Source organism: Triticum urartu, chromosome 5A (assembly GCF_056163025.1).
Source record: "Triticum urartu cultivar PI428250 chromosome 5A, HENAU_Tu73, whole genome shotgun sequence".
Taxonomy (NCBI): Eukaryota; Viridiplantae; Streptophyta; class Magnoliopsida; order Poales; family Poaceae; genus Triticum; species Triticum urartu.
Window position 1 is genome coordinate 106,170,262 of NC_141877.1, and position 22,640 is coordinate 106,192,901.

Genomic DNA, 22,640 nt, shown 5'->3' on the forward strand with positions numbered 1-22,640 from the left:
ATTTTCCGTTTGATAAGTCTCAATTCTACTATACTAGTAGTAGTACCATTACATGTTGGATTTCGAGGTGTGTTAGATCACCCAACGCAGGAAGTGTCAAGAGGAAACCACTACTTCACCATGGCAGGCACCGGCTCGAGTTCATCCTAACATTCCCCTCTTCCGTGGAGCCCATGCGGGGTCGACAATGGTCCTCGCAACAAAAGGATCCGGCAAGACACCTGCTGTGCACGCCGGCGTCGCCTCTGCGGTGGCCTTCATGGGACCCAAGCGGCGGCGGCCTCCCGTGTTCTACTTCTCCTCGATGATGGCGGCGGACGCGGAGGCGCTGGCCACCGACTCGTCGCTCTCCGTGCACCCGGCTTCTGTCACTAATTGCATGGCGCGGCCGCCGGCATGGGAGTCTCCGCCACAGAAACGGGAGACGCGGTACGAGGCGGCGGCGTGGACGGCAGCAACGACGCCTGTGCGCCGCTCCTCTTCACGCTGGCCTAGAGCGGCGAGTTGCTGAATCATGCGCCGACTTGGGGCGGCAACTGGCTCTGTCGGGCGACGGGAGGGAGGTGGATCAGCGAGCTGCATAGCTCGTATCCGGCGGGCTACCGAGCCGGCTTGTATGCAGAATAACTACTCTTCGTAAGCCATTGTAAGAGTGGACAAAATGGTGGAGGCGATAGGGGAGCGGCAGAGTTGTGCGATTCTTGGCCGGCGTTTGGCCTCGTTTAAATAGGAGATTAAATAGATGGCGGATGGGAGGAGCTCGGCCGGTGTTGCGTTTAACGCCGGCCCGGTCATGAACGGACGTGTGTCCAGAGTGGGTTTCTCGGCTTCCACACGGGCGGGTTTCATGGAAGCATTTGAATGCGGCACGGAGGCGTGTTCAGCCGGGCGTGCTGCGAGTGGCGCCCTCGACTCTGACCAAGGACACCGTGACGTTCTTCCAATGACGTGTGGGCTCTTTGGGTGCATGGCCTGCAGGTCAGTGACCCAACGCAAGTAGCGCACAGCAGAGGAACCTTTGGTGGGCCAGGGCGGTCAGAAGCGGGCATTTCATAAACTGATGATTGTTCATTGAGTGTGACGTCATCTTTTTCATGTAGATCAGCCTACTATGTTGATAGCCCGTTTGATACGTTGTGATTCATAAAGACTGCTGCAAACATCAATGTTCTGCTTATCACAGATAAGATTGATTAATACCCATAACAATCCATGTCCGTAACAAAGGGTGCATGCACGTATAGGTTGAGCGTGTGTCTTGCGTCATGTGCTATGTGCATGTAGGCGTGCGAGTGTTGCATGCGTGCAAGGGTATGTTTCAGTGTTGCATGCATGGGTGCGTATGTGCATGTGTACGTGTCAGTGTTGCATGCCAGCGTGCGTGCGTGTGTACGTGTCAGTGTTGCATGCCTATATGCGTGCGTGTCTTTTGTGCATGCATGTGTATGTGCGGGGTGAGGCTACACGTCAGTCGACTGACTTTTTCATCTCTGGTCATTAGATTTTCCAGCCGTTGGATACGAAATCAAGTGCCTCCAGTTTATCATCAAACTCCACCCCCTGAGCCGCCAGCCACCACCGGCCGAACCGCCAGCCCCCGCCGCCCGCGGCCGTCCTGCCCTCCCCGAAACCACTCCCCACCTCCGGTCCGCCGCCGCACCGGCCATCCCTCTAGCCCCCCCCCCCCCCCGCCGACCTTTTTCTCCGGGGATCCCCACCCCACCGCCCAATGAACGCCCTCCCAACCGTCGGTGACTGCCAACCAGAGGTCTCACGACATCGAATACCCACTGACCACTAATTTATTACCATTTCTGTCCTTCATATACGCGCTGACGGGTGGGCCCTATGGTAATGTGTGCTGCTGAATGTGGACCGTTTGACTGGTCAATTGATCGTGTTATCAACAAATTACGGAGCTGTATGGTGAGCCAGTGACCATATGATCACCCTAAAAGGTACTCCTATTTTATTAACACAGTACAGACTCAAACTGCCATTTCTTTCTTTCATATACGGGCTGACATGTGGGCCCCACGGTTAGGCGCCCCGATGATGGAACACTAGTTGCGCCGCGTGGAACGTTTGACCGGTCAATTGATTGTGTCATCAACAAAATACGGAGTTGTACTGGTGAGCCAGTGACCGTATAATCATGATATGTATTTGTTTAACACGGTATAGACAGAAGGGCTCATATATACATGCAAGCACTCACCGCTATAAGCGCACACACGCGAAGCCTACCCCTATGAGCACCTTCGTGAGAGTGGGCCAGCATATATGATCTTGAGATTTTATGAAGTCACCATAGGTGCCTTGTAGTCGAGTGGAACGTCTCCTCCGATTGAACGTACATCGCTGGAAAATACTGAAATTAACACAAGATAATTGCGAGCACCGGGACTTTAACCTTGCTGGGCTCGAGAAACCACTGTCCTCTAACCATCCAACCACATGTTGGTTAGCACGACAAAATGTATGTGTTGACCGTGATGAGCTTATTCTGAAGTCCAGTGACCATATCGTGGTTTCGCTTCAAATACAATGACAATAAGTGTCATCAACAAAATACAGAGCACGCATCAAATGCAAAGCCGTCAGTGTCATCAACAAAATATGGAGACGTATCGTGAGCCAGACACCATTGTACTATTGTATATGATTATTTTCTTAGTGGCCGATTGCGTGTGTGGTGTGGTGGGCACATCATTTCTAGTTGTGGTGGGTCAACATGAAGACTCATGGGTCGGTTCCATCCTGCACCACATATAGGTTGGACCGAGACGTGTTATACGAAGACCCATGTGGAGGACTCGGCGTACAACACGAAGCTACCAGAGTCTCGGAGGACTCTATCCCCACTGGTGATAAGCCGACTATATATGATTTGTAACCCTAGGCCCTTAGTATGTTATACAAGCTTGGGGCTAGTTCGTCGATAGTATACACACACACGCACAATGCCTGGTATTCACGTGTACTTTGTACACACCCCTATCACTAATATATAGTACCAGGAGTAGGCTCTTTCTTCAACTGCAAGGGTCTGATCCGAACTAGGGTAAAACTTTGCCTCATATTACCATCCAGCCTAACAGCCAGGGATATCCTACCGAGAGAGGCCTAAAGATAATGTGCATGCGGGAGACACGTAGGCACATATATGCGCGTATAGAGGGCTAGTAGAGACCGTGCATGTGTATATATGCATGTGAGAGAAATAGTGTTTTCCAACTGAGATTAGTGAAAAGAGTGGTACATAGTAGTCAGAAAGAGAGAGAGAGAGAGAGAAACAGAGAGAGCATGTGCGTGAGACACCCCGACACCCTGAGAGAGATTGTGAGCATGTGTGAAAGAGAAATGCTGATGCATATAAAGTGTGTGTACTTATGCGTTAGATAGAGAGATATATAACTCGTTTGTGAGAACGGGGCGAGCCATAGTGCATCTACGTGTAAAAGGCGGTTCTACGCATTAAATTAAAATATAAATGAAATTATTATTTTTGGATGAGATCATGAATTTTGCAAATTGCGTATGGACGAAAATCGGTCTATCAGACACCCATACTCTATTGAATTCTAGCATGTGCATGTGTTTATTTCATATTATCGATCCATAGAGTGAGAGCGGTTTGAAATAAAGGCAATGGATGCTTTCGCAATACATATATAAACATTAATTAGTGCACTACATGTTGTTTGTGTGAAGCACTTTATATATTTGTCACTTGCATGGATACATTCCAAATTGCTAGCTACGAAATAGAATACATGTCGAATTCAACATAAAGGGGGTTTCGAAGATTTGAATTCATAGGAAGTGCATTCATCTATTTGAACCCGAGATAATGGCATTTGTAAATCAGATGTAAAAGGGGGCATCAATCTTTGTTGTGAGTTTGAACATGCTATATATATTCATACGCATATCTAACTTTTTTTGCAACCAAGGAGATTATATCTGGAACCATGCATGAACTGAACTAAGTTGCATATTTTTTAATATATACTCGTGTACAATGTATATTCCAATGTACCCCCTCCATTCCAAAATAATCATAGCTTTAGGATTTTCAAGAGTAAATATTTGTGAAGTTTGACAAATCCTGAAAGTTCAATTCAAGAGAACCGAAAACGTTAATGCTTTTGCTCCCAAATATTGAATGACGCGCCAAATAGGCCTCTGGTCACCCAAAACCGCGCGAGACTAATGTTTTGGTGGTAGGAAATTACTGTCCTAACTCTAGCTCGTGTAGCCTATTGGCCCGATGTCCAAAGTTCTAAACAGGGGTAGGTTTGTAACTTCACCAAGACGCCAGTCTCAACCGCCTACGAGAAGCATTCATATGCCATGGGCGCCTACCCATGCGCTCGGCCGAAATCTATCCCGCCCACATTTGGGACACCTGACATGACTGTCCTACCCCCAACCTGCAATATGTCTGAAATTTTAGATGGGGGCAAAGTTTGTAACTTTCGCCAAATTTCAAACAAGCGTGTCTCAAACCGAAACATTGTTCCCCCTTAGTTCCCTGCCTCCCTCCGTTTCCCCATTCATACTCCATGGGCGCGAAAACACCCTCTCCACCAGCCGCGAAACCCCAGCCTCCTCCGTCCTCCACCCCATAGCGGCCAATCCACCGCCACCCTCCTCCATCACGCCGGAGCCGGTACCCCGACGTCGTCGTCCAACGCAACCGCAACCGCAACTGCAACACCCTCAAAGACTTAGCAGCTGAAGCCGAGGCAGAGCTGCCTCCATGACGCCGACACCAACGTGCGCCGTACCAGAACCACTTCGACCACGCCGTCCTGCGCCTCACTGCTGCGGCTCCACTGTTGCAACTATCGACCGCACCGGAGCTGTTCCCGCTACGCCGTCGTTCGCCCCCTCAAATCTGCTTCCCCACCGCTGACAAACGGCCACCGCACCACACTCAACAACTTGGAGAACAACAAGAAGATCGTCAGAAAAACAGAAGGAGGACATAGCACTGCAAGCAGAAAGAGGCACTCCTCTTCCCTTATTCGTGCAAATCTTACGTCTCTGCTCACACCGTATTCATCCCACGAAAGAAACTAGTTGAGCACTTCTTACTGCATCTTCTTCGTGATACTAAATGCACAAGGTTTCCTCCCTTTTACTATTTCACCTTTGCTAGAGGTCAGTATGCCGCCTGGATTTCAATTCAGGGCCATTCAAACCGCAATTAAAAGAAGCAGCACCCGCTTAGGCGCGCGGAGCACCTAGTCCGCTTGTTCCCCGGGGAAGCGGCGCATCGGTGTCTATCATAGGGGTGTGGGGCGCAGGAGCTGCTTGCGCCCGATCTGGAGGCTGGCGGGGCTTGAATGGATGGCCGGGGGGCGGTGCCAAGCACAGCGTTGCGGTGAGGTCGAGGGGAGGGCGCAGGCAAGGGAGGAATACTGGGCCGGTGGTCGCTGGCATTTCGAGGAAGATCGTCAACACTTAATGGTTGGAGGTAGATGAAGGCGATCTGCCCGTTCTTTGTACATCGGACGGTGCAGAAAAAATGGACTGACCTATTTGCTTTCAGTCGACTGTTATTTGCATAGAATCCTGTAGTAATTTAGTGTGCCATGCATGTTGTAGAGCTATCATATGTCTCCCGTCATTTATTACTCACCGACCTGCTATCTGCTACCTTTACACTATACAAATTGTGCACACACTTCACCCATACTCACACTATTTTTTTTTATGCATGGGTATTTCAGACTCTGACGCAGTGTTGATGAATGCAGAAAAGAAAAGATAGAAGTCGCTCCAATGTAATTCGAAGATAAGCACTAAGCGTTTCAGCGCTCTAATGGGTGCAGTGTCAGCAGTTGGAGACAGTAAACGTAGCTCTGCAGTTGATGATATCAATTGCCACACACAACCATCCCAGGTGCTTGCTTTAACTTCACGTTGTCAAATGTGGTTGCATGTTGCATATGGTGTCTAGCTTGTATTGCTTCCAATTTGGATAAATTGCATCTGCTTACTTTACACATTATACCTTTGATAATGACATGCCTTCCTGATTTTGATACATACTACATATGTCTATTAACCATGTTCGTACATCAAACTAATGCTCTTTTGTATCCCTCGTCAATCACTTATGATGAGATGGTCACCCGACTGGGTTACTGTGAGACGCCCTACTCGTTTAAAGAGTGCAGTGTCATCCTCCCCAGATGATTCTCAAGAAAGAGCAAGGCTAAATGAAGATAGTCAACGTAGCTCTCTAGTTGATCACCGCAATTCCCCCGCACCACCATCGCAGGTGCTTGCTCTTACTTGGCACTGTGATATGTGGTTGCATGTTGCATATGGTGTCAACCTTGTAATGCTTCTAATTAGGGAAAATTGCATCTGCCTAGTTAACACATTATACATGTGAATATGACATGCCTTCCTGTTTTTGGTACATACTACATCTTTCTATTAACCATGTTCTTACATCAAACTACTTTTCTTGTGTATCCCTCATCAATGCTCCTAATTTGTTAAATTGCATCTCCTTAGCTTACACATTATACATATGAATATGACATGCCTTCCTATTTTTGGTACATACTACATCTGCCTATCACACCATGTTCTTACATCAAACTACTGTTCTTGTGTATCCTGCGTCTATCGCTTATGATGAGAGTCACGCGCGTGGGTTAATATGAGACGCAATACTCTTATAAAGAATGCAATTTCATCCTCTCCACATGATTCTCGAGAAACAGCAAGCCTAAATGAAGATATTGAACGTAGCTCTATACCTGAAGACCGCACTTCCCCTAAACCACCATCACAGGTGCTTGCTCTAACTTCGTAGTGTGATATGTGGTTGCATGTTGCATACGGTGTCTATCTTGTAATGCTTCTAATTAGGGTAAATTGCATCTGCTTAGTTTACACATTATACCTGTGAATATGACATGCCTTCCTATTTTTGGTACACACTACATCTATGTGTTAACCTTGTTCTTACATGAAACTACATCTCTTCTGTATCCTGCATCAATCACTTATGATGAGTCACCTTTATTCGTTGCATATTGCATATTATTTCTAGCATGTTGCCATGTATTGCTTCTAATTTTGTCAAATACATTTGTTAGGGCACCCTTTTAATTTGGCAGAGTGATATTGGTTTCATTTTTCATATGGTTTCTAGCTTGCATCGATTCTAACAAGTTCAAGCACCTTGTGCTTAGTTTACACTTTATACATCATACATGTCAATATGTCACGCCGTCCTGTTTTTCATACATATTCCATCCTCCTATCATGCGGCTGCCTTACATGAAAGTAGTGTTCGTCAGTATCATGCATCAATGAGTTCTGAAGAGCAAATTTTATTCCTTTTTATTGTGGGTTTGACTTGACAAGGCAAAATCAAGAAAGAGGAAGGAAAAGAGTAAGGAAGGCGATGATGGTGGTCCTCTGCAGCAACGTAAACGGAGCATCTGTACCGATTCTCCTTGTACTGATAGTGCATTACAAGGTCCAAGTCTCCGCTCCCCTACTCCACCATCCAAGGTGCTTGCTCTAACTTGGCAGTGTGATATCTGGTTGCATGTTGCATATGGTGTCTAGCTCGTATTGCTCCTAATTAGTGTAAACTGCATCTTCTTAGCTTACACATGATACATGTGAATATGACATGCTTTCCTGTTTTTGGTACATACTATATCTGTCTATCACACCATGTTCTTACATGAAACTACTCTTCTTGTGTATCTTGCATCAGTCACTTATTATGGGACACCTTTAAGTTGGCATTGTGATATTGTTTTGCGTCTTGAATATGATTTCTAGCATGTATTGCTTCTAGTTTGATGAACGCCACCTATGACGAGACAGTTTTAACTTGGCAGAGTGATATTGATTGCACCTTCCATATGGTGTCTTGCAGTGTTTCTAATTTGTTGAAGTGCCTTCTGCTTAGTTACCACATCATAGGTGTGAATATGTCAAGCCGTCCATTTTTTCGTACATATTCCATCCTCGTATCATGACTTTGCCTTTCATCAGAGTAGTGTTCGTCAGTATCATGCATGAATGAGTTCTGAAGAGCGAATGATATTCCTTTTTCTTATCGGTATGACCTCACAATGCAAAATCAATAAAGCTGAAGGAAATTGGCAAGGCATTGGATGATGGTGGTCCTTCCGAGCAACTGAAACGGAGTTTCTCTACAGATTCTACTCCGCCATCCTCCCAACAAGATTCGCAATACAACGCAAGACTAGACTGTCAACGTAGCTATGTAGATGATGAGCAAATCTCCCCTACTCCACCATCACAGGTGCTTGCTCTGACTTGGCACTATTATATGTGTATGCATGTTGCGTATGATGTCTAGCTTGTATTGCTTCTAACTTTGTTGAATTGCATCTCCTTACTTTACACATAATGCTTGTGAATATGACATATGTGTTCTTGTTTCTACATCAGACTACTATTCTTGCATATCCCGCATCAGTCACTTATGATAAGGCACCTTTAAGTCGCCACTGTGATACTGGTTGTGTCTTGCATATGATTTCTAGCATGTACTACTTCTAATTTGTTGAAACGCCATACAGTTTGAACTTGGCAGAGTGATATTGGTTGCATCTTTCATATGGTGTCTAGCTTGCAGTGCTTAGAATTTTTTGAAATGCCTTCTGCTTAGTTACCACATCATAGGTGTGAATATGTCACACCATCCTGTTTTTCATACATATTCCATCCTCGCATCATGTGTTTGCCTTTCATCCGAGTAGTGTTCGTTAGTATCATGCATGAATGAGTTCTGAAGAGTGAATTTTATTCCTTTTTATTATCGGTTTGACTTCACAATGCAAAATCATTACAGCTGAAGGAAATTAGTCTGGCAGCGGATGATGGTGGTCCTTCAGAGCAACTCAAATAGGGTGTCTCTACAGATTCTACTCCGCCATCCTCCCAACAAGATTCGCAAGACAACACAAGGCTAGACAGTCAACGTAGCTGTGTAGATGATGAGCACATCTCCCCTACTCCACCATCACAGGTGCTTGCTCTGACTTGACACTATAATATGTGGTTGCATGTTGCGTATGATGTATATCTTGTACTGCTTCTAACTTGAATTGCATCTACTTACTTTACACATAATGCCTGTGAATACACTACTAGGGAAAACCTTATACACAGAATATTACTAGCAGCGCTCTTCAAAATACGACGCTACTACTATTTAGAAGCAGCACGTTCCGTGAAAACACGCTGCTGAATAGAAAATAGCAGTAGCGCGTCATCTCTAAACCGCGCTGCTGCTCCCATTGCCATGACCTCGCCGTCCAGCTAGTTATAGCAGTAGCGCCTTATGCCTTACCCCGCTACTGCTATTCTCCTTAGCTGTAGCGCTTTCTCATGCCCGCGCTACTACTAACCCTACCTTATCCCCACACGTACGGCCGACCCTGTCTCTCTCACTCACTCTCCCTCTCTCAGTCACTCCCACCCGCGCCGATAACCGTTGTCGTTCTTCGTCGCCACCGCCGTCGTCCGTCCGCCACCGAGGTACTCCCTCCTTCCGTCCCTCCTCCTCCCACCGTGCCCTCCTCCCTCCTCCTCCCTCCACCTGCGGCCGCCCCCTCCTCCCTACTCCGCCGGCAGCCCTCCTCCCACCGCTCCTCCCTCCTCCTCCTTCGATCGCCCCTCCCTCCTCCTCCTCCGGCCGGCCCCTCCTCCTCCGGCCGCCCCCTCCCCCTCCTCTCTCCTCCCTCCCTCCCTTGTCTCTGTTTTTGCAAATCGTAGGTAACTAGTTTATTTAGTAAGTGATTATTATAACTAGTTTATTTATATTAAGTGCTTAATAGAACTAGTTTATTTAGTAAGTGCTTAATAGAACTAGTTTATTTAGTAAGTAGTTAATAAAACTATTTTATTTAGTAAGTAGTTAATAAAACTAGTTTATTTACTGTTAGGATTATATATAAGATATTTTCAAATGTTTTTTTTTCATATTTTGAACCATTGAAATGCAATGACCATCGATAAGTGGCCTATGTTTTGCCGGAGTGTTGATTAATTTCTGTTCCGGCAAATTTCAGGCGCTCGATATGTCCTTTTTTAGCAAAGGTCATGTATGTTTTTGTGTCGAGTTATAATCTTTGAATTTTGAACACGGGAGATGTCTGATGACGATGGGATCCCAGAGTGTGTGTACTGCTACGATGACCGAGGTGTGTGCGACAGGTTTCCTCACCTGCAAAACGATAGGTTTTTCACCGTGAAGCTGGAAGAGTACTTCGATGTTTGTACGGTACGCAACGACAAGCATTTCTTCGTATTTAATATCATCACTTGTGCTTCTTTTGTTCAACGTGTAATTTATGGATTTTTTTTCAATTCAATTAGTACATCTCGTGCCATGCTAGACCATATGTATTGGAGAAGCTTGGTTTTGGTTTAGATGACTTTGAGAATGTGGAGATGAGGAGGGCTCACTTAAGAACTAAACATGGTTATGAGTTTCTGGTTAAGTTCTACAATGCGGTCGATCGCTCCCATTTAGGTTGCTCTAATTGGGAAGCTCTCTGCAAGTCATATGGATTTGAGGAGGGAATGCGAATAAGATTTGATCTTCGTCCCGAAGATTATGATGATGATGATAATATCGACATCTGGGTGGATGTGGATATGCCTCCAGTTTTGCCTAGATGTGAGTTTGCCAAACTAATTTGTCAAGTTCAATAATTTATGTTGTTTATTTAAAACTATTTGGTGTTCGTCTTTACTAAACTTATTTATTTATAATTTTCAGCTTATTTCTTATCTTCAAGAAATACTCGGAAGGTAGTAGACAACACATACTACAGCTATGACTCCAAGCTTAATTGTGAGGAGAAAGGTTATCTTGTCTCATTCATAGAAGATGTTGAGGCCTTCAAAAACAGTCACTCTATCAACCCAAATTATACTAGATACGTGCCACTAGTCCAGACATTGCTTGCTGATAACTTCATTGCCAAAAACTTGGTAAGATTTTGTTAATGATGGTAACTTCATTGCATACATTATTCTTAAGTAAACCATTGCTAACTATATATGTTACTATTCCATTTTTGAATAGAGGCTCCCGAAGCCGGTTGTGCCTGATATTCTATTTACCGAAGGTGATATGCATATGGTTAGCTTACGACCAACTCCTTCGGAGGCTTACCATACTGCATACTTGATTTCTTCAAATGATGGAAGGCTCAAAACCAAAGAATGGAGAAAAGTGATGAATGCGCACACGCAAATAATTGGAGACAAAATGAATGTGCGCAAGCCACAAGTTGGAGATAGGTTTATGTCCATTCTCCATTATGGTGAAGGACCGGTTTATCTGTTTTATGGTATTTTAGCTAGGAGAGAGGAGTAGGTCCTAAGTATTAAGAACAATTAGTTAGTGTTGATTATATATGACTACAATGTCTTAGACTTGATGGTGATGCTGAGTAGGAGTAGTGATTATGATTACTATGATGATGGTGAGGAGTTGTTATTATAACTAGTGACGAAGTTGTTATATGACATTGGACGAAAATGATGATTATGAGGAGTTATGTGACAATGATGTATTATTATGATATGTTGTTAATGATATTATGATGATGATGATAAGTTATTATGTCATTGGGTGAAAGAACCGCCGATTAGTTTCAAATGGATCCATGCACTTTAAACTAATCCAAGGTTCTTTCACCTAGTGATTTAATAACTCATTATGATGTAAAAAAATCTCTAAATTGCTACTGTATGAAAAATTGTATACAGGTATATGAATACGACCTAAAATTCAAGAGAAATGGAATAGTGAATAATAGTAGTAGCGATTGTTTTCGAAAGCGCTACTAGTAATTAGCAGTAGCGCTTGACTAGGCAAGCGCTACTACTAAGTAGATATAGCTGTAGCGAGTGCCTGTAGGCGCTACTGCTAAGCATTAGTTGTAGCACCTTATCACTAGCGCGCCTACCCGCGCTATTGATAGGCCAAAAACCGGCGCTACTACTAGGCTTTTCCCTAGTAGTGATATGACACGTGTTCCTGTTTCTAGAACATACGTGTACATGATGAGCACATCTCCCCTACTCCACCATCACAGGTGCTTGCTCTTACTTGGAACTGTTATACGTGGTTGCGTTTTCCGTATGATGTCTAGTTTGTATTGCTTCTGATTATGTTGAATTGCATCTACGTAGCTTACAACTTATACCTGGAACGATCACTTACCCATAAGACACATCTAACTTGGGACTGTGATGTAGGTTGCATCTTGCATTGTGTTTTAGCTTGTACTGCTTCTAATTTCTTGAAATGGCACTTATGACGAGACACTTTTTACCTGATACAGTGATATTGGTTGCATGTTCATATGGTGCCTAGCTTTCATTTCTTCTAATTTTGTTGAAATGCCTTCCGCTTACTGTTTTTTCATACATATTCCATCCTCCTATCGTATGTGTGAATATGAAACGCTGTCTTTTTTGTATATATTCCATCCTCCTATCCTGCGCTTGCCTTACATCAAAGTAGTGTTCGTCTGGATCATGCATCAACCAGTTATGTAGAGCTAATTTTATTCATCTTCTTGTGGTTTTGACTTCATAAGGCAATATCAGAAAATAGGAAGGAAAAGAGTAAGTTAGGGGATGTTGGTGGTCCTCTGCACTGACGCAACCAGAGACTCTCTAGATTTGCCACTGCTACTGCTAATGAAGTTAATGTCCCAAGTCTACATGATGAGTTCATCTCCTGTACTCCACCATCGCAGGTGCTTGCTCTAAGTTGACAGTGTGATAATTGGTTTCATGTTGCATATGTTGTCTAGCCTATATTTCTTCTATTTTGATTAAGTTGCACCTGCTGAGTTTATACCTTATACATGTGCATATGACATGGATTACTATGTCTAGAATACACTGCATCTATCTATCATACCATGTTCTTGCATCAAAGTACTGTTGTTGTGTATCCCGCATCAATCACTCATGATTGGACGCTTTTAACATGGCAGTTTGATAGTGGTTGCATCTTGCATTGATTTCTACATTGTACTGCTTCTAATTTTTCGAATTGCCACTTATGACAAGACACTTTTAACTTGGCAGAGTAATATTGGTTGCATCTTTCATATGGCGTCTAGCTTGCATTACTTCTATTTTCTTGAAAATCCTTCTGCTTAGTTTGCACATCGTAGCTGTGAATATGTCATGCCGTCCTGTTTTTCTTACATATTCCATCCTCATACGGTTGTCTTACATCAAAGTATTGCTTGTCAGTATCATGCATCAATGAGTTCTGAAGAGTGATTTTATTCTTTTGTGTTGTGGATACAGCTTGACATGGCAAAGTTAAAATAAGAGCAAGGAAAATAATATAGTAGGGAGTGCTGTTACTCGTCCAATGAAACGGAAAAGGTTCTGCCGTCGAGATTCTGCTGTTACTTATAGTGCAGTAGAAGGTCCAAGTCCACCGGCTAAATCTACAAACACAGTATCACCTGCTCCACCAGCTGCAGCATCCGCTTTAACTGTACCAGCATCTCAACCAGTTACTCGTTCGTTTGCTCCGGAACTGGCCAGTTCCCAAGCTGCCTTCACACCTAACACTACTTCCGAAGCACTGCTGACACAACAGGACTTGGCAAGATCAGATGAACCTCAAGAGCATCAACACCAAGACGGTACCCGACCAAGTCAAGTTGCAGTTGCATGCTCCTTTATATGTACTCTCACAGTTTGATGTACACTAACACTTTCCATATTCGTTGTTGAACTTGCACCACAGCGCAAGCGGAAACAGACATCAGGGATAATGCTTGACAGATTAACAGAATCTAAAGGAGGAAGAATGGAGATCCATTTTGAGGGAGGTTTAAAAAGGCCACGTGATGCTACAGAGTCAACCAAGTTAGTATCAGAGGCAGCAGTTACCGTTAGGTGTCATGCACGTATCCTCCCAACGTGGATCCAATACAGGAATGAGAAAGACAATACCCAGTTTAACACCTTCCTTGACCATTTATCCGTAAGTAATGTTATTCAACACAATTAGTAATATTGTCTTGCATGTCACATACTTTCTAGCTTCCTCCTAATAAGACTCCCATTCTTTTTTCAACAGATGAGGTTCAAGTTGGATCCGAAAGATGATGCAACTAAACAAGAATGCACTCATGTTTTTCAGTCTGCTCTGCAACAGTATCGGTACCACCTTAGAAAATATCACTTTGAAGGCAAGGCTAACAATGAAATCGCCCAAACATCTCTAGTGGAATATATTACAGATGAAGACTGGACAGCCTTCATTAAACACCGGTCTAATCCAAAGTATCAGGTAGGCTATATGTATTTGATCAGACCACATATTGAACTTGTATTTATGTATGTGCCTTACAAGTGTATCTTCTTCTAGGATAACAAAACCAACCGTTCTAAAATGAAATTCTAGCAGACAACAGGATATCGTAGCTATATTGCACACTGCGAGGCTCTTGTAAATAGCTGCTACTTCCTTCTTTTTTGTGCTATATTATTGTATCTATATTGACTTGTTCCAAATGCAGAAGAAAGCCCATGCCGACCAAAAAGAACCTGAACCGAATGCAGTGCAAATCTTCAAGGATTGCCACACTAGCAAGATGAAGGGCATGAGCACACCAGTTCAAGCCGCTGTTGTAAGTCCTTACTCCTCCTGCCTTGAACTGATTGGTACTATGATGTGTTAATTCAACTACTTGGTTTGTAGCCAATGTCAGTTACTCTGTTCACTTTTATTCACAGTTGTCTTAACGTATCATTTCACCTGACATGGTTTAAAAGAGATGAAGGATATTCTTTTGGTCTTGATTTGTAATCTAGTTGTTATGTTCACGTGCGCACAAAATGATAAAATAGCCTGTTTGTTTTATATCTGTTTGCCCATGATATGAATGATGGCATACTATGTTCATCCTACTTTAAACCATGTCTCTTTATCCTTAGATGTCAACGAATGTGAGGAAATAGACAATACAGTAGGCATGCTACATGGACATATGTTCTGAAAGTGATTTTATTATGTAGTTGGAACTACAATACATGCTAATGTATTATAGTAGATCACCAAAATAAGTGATGTATAAAAGTTTAACCTACTTTGTTTGTTTTTTTCTCATTAGTAACTTATCTGGTACACTAATCTACAAGTTCAAACTTTCAGGAAGCTATGGAACAAATGATTCAACAGCCACAACCACCTGAAGGTGACGAGGCTACTACAGGCACAATGTCACCTCTTGTTGCAGTGCGTCAGTATCTCTCCACTAACATTGCATAAAGCACCTTCCTGTGTAATTCTGGGTTGGTTGTGAAGGTAAGCTCGTCCAAATCGCCTACTGAACAAAATCTTCCTGCTAGACAGAGTGATATATCTGTGCTCCAGACACAAGTCCAATCCCTAATGGACGTTGTTTCGGAAACAAGAATAGTGGTTGAGAAATGTCGTCAAGATATGAATGGTTTTGAAACCATACTATTAGACATTCGCTTCGTTGTTCGAGAGCAATGGTGTAAAAAAGTGGAGATCGTGCTGCTCCATCAGATTCTACAGCCTGAAACATTAGCACTCAGGTCAAATGATCTGTGCTTCTATACATCTGATGGTGCTTTTATCTGGAAGGACTATAAAATTTATGCCAACAGGCCTTTTGTTGTATGGTTGGAACTTATTTTGTTGTGATACAACATTTATGATGCTACCTGAGGCTGCAGTAATTACGACGCTATTTTTGTATAGTGTAGGTTTATCTTAGTAATGTATTCGGCCAAAAGCTTCGTAGGAGACCAACATGCCAACATTCTTCGGGCCCATTCCAATTGGGCTAAAAAGATTACGGGCCGAAATTGGCATGTAGCCCACTAAAAAATCTAGGCCTAAATCAGCATAAGCTTTCATATTTTTTGGTAGGCCTATGCCCATAGTGGGCCTTTAAGAGGCCTAAACATAATTTGGGCCCTTAGTAAAAATAGGTTGTTTACAGGTGTAAATATCTCGAGCCCATAAAAACATGGGCCTTTAATACACTGAAATTGAGATTGGGCCCTGATTGTGCCAAATAACTCACTGGACTTAGCAGGCCGAAATGGTGGCACATTTATGATGCGGATTTTGACAGGCCGAAATTCGGACGAGCCGTAAATGCGCCGACCTAATACACGGGCCTTTATCAAGCCAGAACTTTGGTTGGGCTAGATTATCGTCATTTTTATATGGGCCGCTAATGGGCCCGATATGACGTTGGGCCACATATGGCCCATGGTTACGTCCGGCGTTAACAGGACGAAAATGACAACAGGCCGAAAGTGGCCCAAAGCTATAGTGGGCCTCTAACAGGCCGAATGTCAGACATGGCCGAATATGACCCAAATCCTTCACGGTCGTTTATGGGCCGATAGTTTTGATGGCCTGTAAATGGGCCCAAATGAAGCCGGACCTTTAACTGGCCGGAAATACACCGGGCTGTAATTTGGCCCAATTACTTAGCGGACTGTTAACGGGCCAGAAGTGACCATGGGCCGCGTTGATGACAAGTTTAGGACAGGCCGTTGACGGGCCGATTTGACAGAGAATGTTGGGCCTTTAGCTGGGCCGCCCCATTATGGTCTGCAGAATCTTGTGGGCCTTTAGCTGGGCCGGCCCATTGTGGTCCGCAAAATCTTGTGGGACTTTAGCTGGGCCGGCCCATTATGGTCTATAAAATCGTGTGGGCCTTTAGCTGGGCCGGCCCATTATGGTCCGCTAAAATTTGTGGGCCTTTAGCTGGGCCGGCCCATTATGGTCTGCTAAATCTTATGGGCCTTCGGTTGGGCTGGCCCATTTAAACTTTGTTGGCCACTTTTGGGCTGGTCCACGTGTCAACATATCATAGGCCCATCTCGACTGTTGGATGAGTGACACCTGTGCCCACGTAGAGCTGACGCGTGGATCCGTCAGCTAATGAGAATTTTACGTGGAAAATCGGCATTGGTCGTGGCGGTTAACGGGTTATCGGATCCAAAATCCGACCCGATAGCTTAACGGTGTTCCGTTATGGTGGATGCCACGTGTCGGTCACCCTTGACGAAAGCACTTCTGTGACGCGCAATTTATCGTCATGGAAGTGGACACTTCCGTGATGATAATTTTGGTAATGTCACGGAACACTTCTACGACAGCACAGGTATGAATATCTTGATTCTGTCATAAAATTGTCATGGATATACACGCATGACAGAAAACGTGCCCTACTGTGACAAACACGTATCATCACGGAAGTGTATTTTTTTGTAGTCCTCGAGGTCCTGTTGGTCTTGGTCTCGTTTAACCGATATGGAAACCTTTGCTTGACGCCTCGGTACTCCGCGCCTGCACTTGCCTCCTTAGCACCAAAGAGGAAATAAGGACTCTGTGCGCGCTGGAGCCCGCCTGGTCTTGGTCGTCATGGCTTACGTCACCGGAACCTCGCGAGGATTGCCTTGCCTTGAACTCTCCGCCCCTCGCGAGCCAGCCTGGTGAGGCCCCTCCTAAGGAGGTCTTGTGTCGTATGCCTCGCAAGGATTGGCCCCTCGTGTGGGTCTTGAAAGCTTGTTAGCGAAGATGGGCCGTACGGGCCCGCTCGCAGAGCCACGCCTTGGGCTGCAGGCAGGCAAGTCTAGGGACCCCCGTTCCCAGAAAGCAGACAGTAGCCCCCGGGCCCAAGGCGCGCTCGGGCTTGGCTTCGAGGCAAAGCCAAAGGGCAAGTGCGGAGCGCCGCTGGCCCCAATAGCCTGCGGCCTTGGTCGACGCATGGTGGTTGATTGGATGTGGGCGACTCCGCTTCCGCACGCTACCTTGGAATCCGCCTGGCTATGCGGCCACCACAACTTACATAGTTATTCCTCCATCGCCTGCGCCATACTCCTCCAATTCCTCTGCTTCCCCCAGACTCCGCTCCTCTTTCCAATCTGACCTAAGCGTTGCTCACTCCATCGCCATGGCGCCGTCACAAGCGGATAAGGGGAAGAAACTTCTGACTTTGGCTAGTGCGCCTCCGGCCACATAGCCCGCAGTTCGCCGATCGCGGGTACTCAACGATGAGGCCATGGGAAAGGTGCGTCCCATGCTCTCCTCCAGCTTCGATGAGTGGGGAAAGTCGGCAGCTTGGCCTGCTTCTCGTGCTCGCATTGACCGGGCTGCCACCGAGGTCCCATTCTTCATCGACGCCCTTTGGGCTAGCTTGGTTCCTCCTTTCTCCGCCTTCTTCAACGCTATGCTGGCACATTATCAGATCCACATGCTGCACCTTGATCCCAATCCGTGACCCTTCTCGCTGTCTTCATCTTTGTTTGTGAGGCCATGGTTGGCATTGCCCCTTCAGTGGCTCTTCTCTGCCACTTCTTCTCACTGCACCTGATTGATCCCGACAAAGCTCAGGATGCCTGAGCTTTCAGGCTGTCGTAGCGACGGCCAGTGCAGGGATCGACTTAAAGCTCCCACCATCCACGAGCGGGTTCCGGACACGGTGGGTATTTGTTGATGTCGAAGTGCTCAGCCCCCTGCTCTCTTCTCCGTGAGCGCCAGCTATTCCCCGCTCCGGTTGGTGCCACCAAAGGCTCACCGATTCACGCCTTGTCCCTGTGTGGCTCAGGCTGAAGTGGCTCAAGGACCTTGATGTGACTGTGCCTATGGTGGTGAAGGAGTTCATCCGGCGCCGAATCGCCCCACTTTAGTGCCATTCTCATCTGATGTGGGCCTTGCTCAACAGCAAGGACCACATGAGATTTCAGGAGTCCCGGCTCCCCCTCGAGGCGCGGCGAACGGTGCTCGAGGTCCTGACGGGTGTCCCCCTGTCAGATGACATGCTGAGGAAGAGTTTCCTTGTGTACCACTGTTTGAACAAGGCGACATTCGCTGAGCAGATGCCTTCCTTCGATGAGTGGGGGCTGCATCCGGTCAGCCTCGTGGGGCCCCATGAGAACCCATCATCGTGGTTCCTCTCCCTGCTGCTGGCTTCGAGCTCGCCCAAGTGTGGATGCAGGGGGGCGAGCACTGCTGGCGGCCAATGGTGAAGGTGCCGAGATGCTGATGCCGCCCAGGGCTCCTGAGGCGTCGTCATCAGGAACTCGCGACTCTTGTCCCAGGGCGGCGGTTGAGGAGGCGATGCAGCCCGCGTCTCCCGAGGCCGGGGCTCGTAGGACCTCGACAGGTCTCTGTGAGGCCGGGCCTGATGGCTCCCCTTAGCTTGGCGCCCCTGTGGCTGCCCCTTCGAGCGCTTCTCCAGTCGCGCCTCGTGTGGGCTGCCATGTCCAGCGCTTCGGTCAGCTCTGCATGGACTTCGAAGAGCTCCGCAAGAGGAAGGGGTCCCCAAGTAGCGGCACCTTCGGGCCATTAAAATGGAGGAAGTACAGCACCGTTGACGAGTAAGTACCTTATCTTGCTGATGCTCCGCGAGCTGCTTCCCTTCCTGACGATATCTCATCAGGATTCCTTCCGCCAAGGCCGCAAGATCTCCTGAGGAGCAGCCTCCTCTGGCCTCACTTCTCCCTCTAGACTCGATTGCTTCTAGCCTGTGCTCTGCTCACGGTGTGGAGTCTACCGGGGAAGCTGGCCCGTCGACAAGGTGTCTCGAGTTCACGATTCGCGGCCTTGTTCGGAGCACAGCAAGCGTGCCAAGGGTTCCTCCCCTGGTCGTGGATGGCCATTGGTTGGCTTCGATCATGGGGTCTTCTTCAAGTAGCGGGCCTTCACTCGTTCAGGCCCCTCGCGAGGCCCGTCCCACAAATGGGCGGGCGCCAGCCCCCATCCCCCTACTAAAAGGGGGCAAGTCTCTTCGAGCCCCGTCCGCGGTCCCCGCGGAGGAGGACAGAGTCAACAGTATGCTTGAGTCATCGCGAGAAGGGAGCGTCGTCCGCCGCAAGCTCTTTTAGGAGGCGATGGGCGCGATGAACCAGCTTGGTGAAGAGCTCGTGGATGTGGATGCGCGCCTCGTGGCCGAGGGCCTCCAGCTGGTGGAGGCTTGGCATAAGCTGAAGGTGGCTATCAACCTTGGGCGGCACCAGCGTGAGCTTGATAATGTGAAGGCCGAGGCAGCCCTCATGACCTCGCGCGAAGCCTGCTCCCGAGCCTTGGAAGAAGCTCGGGAATGTGACCGCCGCCGCGAGATCGCAGAGGAACGCTCGCGGGAACTCCAAGCCTGGAACGCCTCCTTGGAACAGCAAGTGGAGGCTCGTAGAGCCGTCCTGGCGTCGACAGGAGGGACGCCTGTCGAGGAGGAAGAGGTCCAGAGGCGCGAGGAAGCGTTGGCATTGGAAGCCGTGGAGCGCATCCTTGAACTTGAGCGGCTAGAGACGAGGGAGTGTCAAGTCACCCAAGCGGAGGAGGCTGTTGGCGCACTTGCGAGGCCAGGGCCCAGGAGGAGGTCGATCGCCGGGAGGCCGAGGCTCGCGCGGGTCTTGAGGATATGTTCGACCTGAAGTTGAAGCTCGTAGAGGCTGAGGCTACAGGTAGGACTGCTGCTCTCAAGTCCAGTTTGGTCGAGGTGGAGCAGCGCGAGGAGGCTGTCACAACCGCCCTGGCCTCGGCACAGGCTGAGTTGGCCTCCGCTCACGCCGAGCTACTCCCTCTTCGTCAGCGGGTCACCGATGCCGAGTCTGTCGCACGGAAGAACAGGGAAGAAGTGCTTCAATGGCGGACGTTGGAGCGTGTGCACGCCCCCATGCTCTAGCACCTCAGGAACAGGGCCAACACCACCTTGGGCCACATCTGCGATGAGAATGCTCCTCATCCACATGCTAACGACTACCAGCCACCTCCACTTCTTCGCCGATGTGGTAACATGCATGGAGAACCGTTCCGAGAGGGCTCGCCAACTTGTCGAAGAGAGGAGCCGCGGCCTTCTCGGGCGTGCGTTCTCCCGCGTCTTCAGCCATTTCCAGAGCGCCGACCCCAACTTCGATTTTGACGCCGCCATTGCTCCTATACCCGAGGCAATCCGAGGCGACCTGTCGCGGTGGGTGGAAGACAATGTGGACGCGCTGGTCAGGGCCTTCACTTCCGATGACGATGGGGTGGTGGTCGCGGCGGACACGGGCGACGTGGTCGATGATGGTGATGGCAGCGCCGGTGAAGGTGATGGTGATGCCAGCGATGGTGGCAGTGATGCGAGCGACGCGCCTGAGGGCGATCCGGGGAGCGAGCGACATGTCTGACTGATCCCGTGTTTCCCAGCTGTTTGCCCTGCACGTAGAAGCTCGGGCGCAGCCCTAGAGGTTGTGAGAGCATTTTGGGAGGGGAAGCCCCTCATGTGAATATACTACTGCCTCTATCCTTTTAGGTTGAGTTGAATATGCGTCTTCACGAACTTACGTATGCTGGGGCAAGTTTGCCGTTGTAACTTACCTTAACCTGGTCAGGTTCTGAACTGACTCACGAGGTTGCGAGTACCTGAGGAGCCTGGCCCCGTACGTGGCGCACATGCATCGTGCCTGGCCCCGCTTGCGAGGGGGAGGAAACAAGCGTGAGCTCCGAAACAAGACAAGAACCAGATTGCAAGAAAAATCTCGAACAAGAAAAGGCTCCCCCCGCGCGCATCAAATGAAAACTCAACTCCAACTTAAATACAAATCCAGAAAGCAGGGCTACAAAAAAGAGGTTAAAAGAAATGGCCACGTCCGACGCCTAGTCTAGTCTTCTTGTCTTCAGGTCTTCTCACCAGCGCGGAGCTAAGTGCTGCCACTAGGACGTGGGAGGGAGCCCCTACGGCCCGAGGGCGGCACTCCTGAGACTCCGGAGCGGGTACAGCCCCACTCGTTATTACGTGAGAGTGTCACGGGCGGCGATCTTTACAGGCGTGAGCCTTACTTCATATCGCCAGATGAGGGCCCCGCCTTGCGCCACCCCCTACCACCGTTGGGACGACCGCAGACCAGGACGACACCAAGGAGGGCAGAGGGGACGCCAGCGGTGCCCTCGGCGACCATGGGTCCTCTGCCGGGGGTAGGCTCTGGAGCACCTCCCCGGTAGAGGGCCTACCTCCGGGGGACGCCTTGTTCTGCGCGGCGCTGGGCAGGGCCTTTGTCCCGGCTTCCTTCCTGCAGCCCCCAGCGTGCCCCCCTGGCGGGAGGGAGGCCGACGAGCTGGGACCGCCATCTGCTGCTGCGACCTGATCCCCCTGTGCACCATGGTTAGCGTAAGCCTGCTCCTGAAGAATTAGTTGTACCCTGTAGATGTTCTCGCTGACGCGGTTGGTGAGGCTTCCAGAGGGGTCTTGAAAGGTGCCAGCTTCTAGCGCCTCCTCCTCCCAGCCTGGCTCGAGGAACGAGCTAGGGTCATCCCACACTCCACGTCGCCCGACCTAGCATGCCGCCTCGAGGATGGTAGGGTTGCATCCCGCCTGGGCCGTAGGTGGCAGCGCTCGTGCCCGCGCCCAGTGGAGGTGGCACGAGCGCGAGCAGGCGTGCAGCTCCATTGGTTGAGCCAGTGTCGATGACGCCTGGTGGTGCGCCTGTAGGCACGCGAGCGCGGCGTGGCCCGCCATGTGCCCCGGCCGCAGCTCCAATAGCTCGGCCACCAGTGCATCCCGTCCGCTCTCCATGAGCTGGCACCGTAGCTGCTC